At 43.2% G+C, this 7,323-nt stretch overlaps 1 long non-coding RNA gene across 1 annotated transcript; it reads right to left on the bottom strand.

Moving 5' to 3' along the window:
• Positions 1 to 2,710: 2,710 nt before the first annotated feature.
• LOC148217806 (uncharacterized) lies at positions 2,711 to 6,025 on the bottom strand. Its single transcript, XR_015800730.1, has 3 exons — positions 5,956 to 6,025; positions 4,652 to 4,766; positions 2,711 to 2,773 (listed from the first exon to the last, which is right to left on the bottom strand). It is a non-coding gene; the product is annotated as an uncharacterized LOC148217806 (long non-coding RNA).
• Positions 6,026 to 7,323: the final 1,298 nt, after the last annotated feature.

The following is a 7,323-nucleotide window of genomic DNA, read 5'->3' as shown; positions in this document are numbered from 1 at the left end:
CGGGGCAGCACCTGGGCCATTGTCACAGGACGGCCCTGTGGCTGCCCCATTGCCAAAACCTGGACACATAAATCAAACACAGGTATGCACATGTGCTTAGACACAGCAAAAATATATTTGTCTGAAAAGAATACTGGTCCATTTCTATCACTGGAAAGAGCATAATGCCTCGTCTCAGCTTTCTTTTCAGTCATTACAAATGTTTCGAAAATAAAGGAGTGCAGAAAATGGAAATATCCAAGATCAACATGAGGACCAGTAACAAAGATTCCATTTTTGAAACTGCATTGGGAATCCTCTGCAGAAATTGACTCAGAGCTCTAAGATTTACAAAAAAGACCAAGAGGATTGGAGTCAATACAACACAGTGTCTGCAGACTTCAGCTGGTTGCCTTGATTTCTCAAATATGATGGAGGAAGCACCTTAGCAACTACAGCTGCCAGTTCTCTCAGGGCCCTGACATGCCTCTGGGTGGGTCCCATGGTCTTGCATGCTCAGGTTCCTCAAGTGGTCTGAAAGCTGACCTGCTACTATGGGTTAGAATCAAGTCCACCAGTCCAATAACCTGAGAGATGTGGAAATAGTGACTGGCAGAGTAAATTGAGACCAACACTTGTTGAGTACCTCAACCTTCTCTTTGTCTGTTGTCACTAGTGCTGTCTGGCTTATGGGGGTGGGGGGGAATAGGGGAGGTGTGATAGGTTTCTTTTCATCTTCCTTTTCCCACTGAAATACCCGTAGGTGCCTTTATTATTCTTAGTTTTGGCATGCTTTTCCAAATTCAGCTTCAACTCAGCCTTAGCTATACTGATCCCATCGTCACACACTCGTGTTAACACTCTATTTTTCCCATGATTTGTCTCGGTGTGTATTGTCTGCATATTACCTACTTGCATCACATCTATTAATTTTCAATAACCTTCTGGCTTTAAATTGTTTTCAAAAAAAACCTTTTTGAACCTTTTCACCTCAGAAATTCACCTGGGAAGCCCCAAATCCCCAAAATTCACCCCGAAGTCCCCCCTGGGATGCTCAGCACTCACCTGGCAACTCCCAAAATTCCACAAACTCACCCCAAAATTCACGGGGGACCCCCAAATCCCAGGGCTTCACCCCAAAATCCCACCTGCAACCCCCAAAATCCCTCAAATCACCCCCAAGACCCAGTCCCCCCAACACCTCCCAAATTCACTCCAAAATGTCTCCAATCCCCCTCAAAACCCTCCCAGATACCCCCAAATCCACCAAATTCACTCCCAGACTCATCTGGGACTCCCAAAAATCACCAAAATTCCCTGGAAAATCCACCTGCATCCCCCCAAATTAATCCCAAAATTCTCCCACGACTTCCAAATGCTCACCTGGATACCCCAAAATCGACAGAATTCACCCCAAAATCCGTCTGGCATCCCCAAAACTCACCTGAGAACCCTAAAATTCACATGTATACCCTAAAATTCACCAAATTCACCCCCAAATTCCCCTGAGATCCCTAGAATTCCAGAAATTCCCCCTAAAATTCAACTGGGACTCCCCACATTCCACAAATTCACCCCAAACCTCGATACCCGGGATACCCAAAATTCCACAAATTCTCCCCCAAAATCAACCTAGGACCCCTCAAAACTCACCTGGATCTCCCCAAATCCCCGCCCCCCCCCCCCCCCAATTCACCTGGGCACCCCCAAATCCCCAGAATTCAACCCAAAATTCACCTGGGACCCCAAAAACCTCCAAATTCGGTCCAAAATGATTGGCAACTTTACACACTCCGTTTTCCCACAAAAGGATCTAGAGCCCTGTGCGCTTCGTATACAAACTAAATGCAAAAAAACTTTCTATTCATTCTCAGCAAAAAGACTTCCTATTCCTCCTTCTTTTGGACAAAACTGCCTTCACTTTCAAACTTATTATCTTGCTCACTTACCTGCATAATGCTTAGTCCCTGTTCTGCATGCTCATTTTCTTCACTTTTACAAGGAATCCTCTCCTCATCTTCTTCTTCCTCTGCTTCTTCCATTTCCTGTGCCAAGATCACCTGTTTCTCTGTTAGATTTCTTTCTCTAGCTGATTTTTTGACAACTGTCCCTATCTTCTGGCACCGCTCGCTCGAGAGAGGCGATTGTCCCGCTCTGCTCTGGGCTGGGACTGCGCTCTCTTCAAGCCCTGGGGGCAATTTTGGATGCCACAGCGTCAGAAAGACCTCAGGCTATTGGAGAAATGTCCAAAGGAGGGACACAGGGATAGCGAAGAGGCTGGAGGGAAAGCCATACAAAGAGTGGCTCAGGGCATTTGGTTCAGCTGCAGAGAGGACACTGAGCTCACACCTCACTTGGGACCTCTCAGCTCCTCCCAAGGGCAGCACAGGGACAGCTTTGCTCTCTGCTCTCTGCGACCAGGGACAGGAGCCAAGGGAATGCCAGGAGCTGTGTCAGGGGACGATTAGGCTGGCTATCAGGGAAAGGTTTTTTTCCTCAGAGGCTGGTCGGGCACTGAATAGGTTCTCCAGGCAATGGGCACAGCCCCAAGGCTGCCAGAGGTCCAGGAGCGTTTGGCCAATGCTCTCAGGGATGCAGAGGGTGGGACTGTTGGAGTGTCTGTGCAGGGCCAGGAGTTGGACTTTGACGATCCCTAGGGGTCCCTTCCGACTCAGGAAACTCTTCCCATTTTCCCCTCTTTCCTCTCCTTGCACAATGCTCTCAGCTTACTGTTCCACCGCATGTTCCACTTCTGAAACCTCCGCTACTTCTTTCCAGTTCAAGCACAGTTCTACTGGTTACAATCCAAAGATAGACAGATTGGAAAACAACCAAAAAGAAACACCTGTTTGGAATGTCGTGCTCTTATCTGCATCTCGAACTATGAAGTCGATTGTGCCTTGCAAGTTCTAAAAGCAAAACAACAACAAAAAACACCCGTTTTAACATAGGGATTTGCTTTCTTCTAAGAAATCCATATCCCTTCTCAAAATGGATCTATTTCAGGAAGAGATCATCTTGAATAGATCACTTACTATCTAAAGAACCTGGAAGACTCAAATCCGTAATGATAAGCCTGTTACCTTGTCGTTTTCTGTTCCAAAGGCAAATGAATTTGCTCAAGTGCCGTTTGTAACAAGGACAGAGCTCAAAGTGTGGCTCTGAGAAATGTTTTGGTTTCCCTCTCCTATCTCTATCAAAAGCACTTTCTTCAATGGCTGAAACAATACTTGATACAGTCTGAATTTTAAAGGTCATGAAAATTTTCTCCAAAGTGAAAAATTAATATAGCAGTCAGGTTTGAAACCAACGGGAATTTTTGTTTTACCTGTTTGAAGATTCCCTTCACACTAAAATGCTGGCTGATGGATACCTAGAAGAAATCAATTCCCACAAAATGCTTCTGGGTAAGCCATTACATCATCCATTACAATTTGCTTCAGTGTCCCGTTCCTGTCCAATTGAAGGTCCCTGTTTAAGAGACTCAAGTACGGAGAGAAATAAAATTTAAAATGACTACAGTGCCTTTAAATCTAAATCGAACTTCCTTATCAATCTCATAAAACCTTTAGGCTAAATGTTGCCATTGATCTGTTTCTACTGAACACAATCACGTCCTGGCTTGTTAGAGATTAGTTCATTACAAAGAAAGAAACGCACAGAAGTTAAAATATTTCCAAAGAAGCATTTGACATCCTTCCTTTTGGATGGGGAACCATTCCAACACTGCTTACATAAGAGGTCAAATGACTGTCTTCCATGTTAGTTCTGCACTGTGCTCAGCGGAGCCTTTCTGGTTTATTTGCCTTTGACTTGGACATAAAGCTGAGTCTTGATTCAAGAAAAAATCAATATTCACACTTGGTTTCATTTACACGGACATTGGCTTGGTCTCCTAAACAAAGAAAATGATGGGGAATTTTTGTAGGAGTTCAAATAGGTAACATTCTCTTTCCACAACCTGGCATTGTATTTTCACTTGGTCTCTTACCTCCGGCTATGTTTTAACGGCTCAAATTATTAGGAAGAGTATCAAACCTCCAGCTCTAACCACAGTCCCACTGCGAGGTGTGTGAAGGTATGTGCATCTGCCCCTCAGGTCCATACTGCTCTTCTAATGTGCCTCTGATCGAGCAGGTAGGAAAGACCTCCTGGGTGTGTGAACAGTGCTGCTTCCTCTATGGCTTCAGAGCTGCTGCTAAGATCTTCAGGAAGGAGAGCAGTATTGTACCCATTTTTAGATGGTTTTTAAAGTTGCCAGTGCTTGGCTGTCTTAAACATCTGAGTTCCTAGAACTTTGAATGAGATCAAATCTATGAGTGAAGTGATGATGGTGCAGACCAACTTCTGATTCCAGTGATCCAAGAATCTGCACTACTACTTTTACCTTCTGAATAAGGCATGGATGTGATGGTATGCACAGTAATACTGATGTGCTATGGTTTTTGAATGCTGGCAGTCTTTCTTTGTCCCATTCCTAAAGCGTGGGCATTATTTGCCTTAACCTTGTTCAGTAGGGACATTATTCTATATTCTTACATGAAGTGAAAAGCACTCTTTTTCCATACCTTCACACAACAGCATTAAAACAAGGCCTAAGTAGTACAACCAATATTCAAAGATGCAAAGCAAAGATGCTCTACCTTTTAAGTTTACCATACAAAATTCATACCTTGTTCTAATTTGATCTCAAGAAGAAAGGGTGTTCTCCAAATACTCCTTCAGCTCTTCCTCACAGCTCACCGTTTTCCTTTTTTCTAAGATTGTATCCAGATCACTTTCATCATCTAAGGCCACATTAAAAAGCTAGTAAAAATGGTTTCGTAGATACTAAAATCTCCCCAACTATTTAGGATTCAAGGAAGTTAATTGTGCACATATCTTCTACACCCAGAAGAGAAAGCTACCTCAGCAAAACTCATCGCCTATGAAAATCTTCCTAGATAATGAACACCTCTGACACTGCCACCCCAAGTTGGTGTTCTGAAACAATGAGAACCTCACATCCAATCAAACTCTAGACCTGCACAAGATCTCGTCATAGCAACTTGCAGCCACTTTCTACAGAAAGCAGCAGTGATCTCTATCACTGTTGCCATACCAACAATAAGACAGGACTGTCCATTCAGCATGAATCAAGCAGTTAGCAAAAATGCACCTGACAGAATGAAACTGAAGAGTAGAAATTCCCATCTAAAAGTCAAAGATTACATTTTTAATTTTATAGCAGGTATTTTGAATTTCAGAGGGCTCTTTGCATTAAGAAGTCCTGTCTTTATAGCACACCCTTGTTTTTATGTTTCTACCTGGATTATGGCCATTTAGCCGTCTCCTTCAAATCACTCCAAAGAAAAACATTCAAGTGGACAAGTTCTTTCTAAACTGCTGGAAGGTGAAATGAATGAGTAAGAGGATATGTAACATGATAAAAGGCTGCCTGGAATTTTACGACTGGTATCCAACATGGTGCCTTCTATCTGGAGAGTAAAAAAAAATCAGTCTCCAAGTAAACTGGTAAGAATGCGGATTCTCAAAACTTCTGTTTATTCTGGCACCATAAAGCACCAAATCACATTCTATCATTTATCCCTTTAGAAACAACTGCCCGACTTTTTTTATGTATAGAAAAGATTGGAAGACATTTGGGAGATCATGTCCAGCTATTCCTAAAGTCTGATCTTAAGCAGACTGGGCCATACGTCATTCATCGCTATCCTATGTATTTCAGATAGAAATGATCATAAAAATACAATCTATTTCTATTACAAATAATAAACACAAGAATTATGAACACTTCCACATGAAACTCTTCCACACCAAACTGTTTCTCTGGAGTGTTTTGTCACACTATGGACCTCTTTCTAAGGTGACATCAATAGCCTACCACGCAGAAGGCATTGCAGGTGGGAGCACAGGAAGAACAGACTAATCCCAAGGAGTGATGAAGATATATGTCATCAAATAAAAGAAACGTACATCCACGTGCTCCACTTCTTCTTCAAACCTACATTTTCGTTTCTCAGTCATCTGAAGCATGTTGGAGTGCACAACTTCAGCATCTTCTGCTGTGCAAATGTTCATATCTAACAGGGTCATCTGAAGGAAAAGAAGAACAAATTATTGACATGCACAGAAGAAATACTGTGTGGCTTTCAGAGAGCCTGGCTAAACGTAGTGTTTCTTTTCTTGTGATGGACAGAGATAGATTCAGCCTCCTACATGCCATATTAGATTAGTAAACAATACCATCTGGTTGGACACAAAGGGAGAAATTGAGGCAGAGGTGGAATTTCTTTCCCAAGAGAAGACAGATTTAGCACAAGGGCTGAGGCGCCTTGCATCGTCCACATTCATGTAGGACAGCACTCCCTTCATTACTGGCATTTGTTACGGCTTTTCCACATTTCAAGTACAAACACCAACTACTACCAACCAAAGGGATGGCTTACTTTTTGAAGAGAGTAAGGTGGAAGTTAAAAAGGAATTCCACTTGTTATCTCAATGTCTGGTGCATCCTCAGACGCATTTTACTCTAATGACACATTGGACCACGGCTATCACAGCCAAAAGCTGTGGCACTCAACTTGCACATCTGCCCTTTCTCCTGACATTTGCCCTCGACCAGCTCATACTGGATGCTCATTTTCTCCACGCACTCCACATTAGGGCTGTCTGAATGATACGGAACAGACCACAGTCAAAATTCCCATCTTTCACAGTGCAGTGTGACATGGAAACATGACAGAGGCCATGTGCTGAATCTCAGCACACGGAACAGATGCCAGCAGTGCCTACAGACACCAGACACTACCAGCCAAAGAAATCAAGACATTTTCATACACAGCTGTTTATCATTATGCTTCAAAGTAGCAAGGTACTTACAATCGCTACCAACTTCTTTGCTATCATACAGGCTACAAACATCCCAACAGGATGTGCTCTGGAGCAAGAGAAGGCAGACACAGAGCGGGAAGGCATGCTGCAAGGACACAGAGAAAGGAAGTATCTCCAATACTTCCCTTCTTCTTCTCCAAGAGTTAAAAAGGAGTATTTTTGTATGATTGAGAAGGGATCCATGTCAAAATTAACTTTTGATTTCCCCCAGATTCATTCTAACCGAGCCAGTTCCTGCTAGATCTCCCCATGTACTGGCCAAAGGAAAGCCATGCCACAGGCAGCTTCTTTGGCTCTTACTGCCACCTCCAAGCAACTGAGAAGGTATGTGGCAACACACGGAACAAAGAATAGAGCAAACATGCACTCTCAAAGCAACTGTCTGCCTCATCGTTGCCCGGGAGAAAAGAAAATATTGCTTGAATTCCAGACTGTTCTTAGGATTTCCCG

This window comes from Sturnus vulgaris, unplaced genomic scaffold, assembly GCF_052056855.1.
Source record: "Sturnus vulgaris isolate bStuVul1 unplaced genomic scaffold, bStuVul1.hap1 Scaffold_226, whole genome shotgun sequence".
Lineage (NCBI taxonomy): Eukaryota > Metazoa > Chordata > Aves > Passeriformes > Sturnidae > Sturnus > Sturnus vulgaris.
The sequence above is the reverse complement of the archived record's forward strand: the minus strand, read 5'-3'. Positions and strand labels throughout refer to the sequence as shown.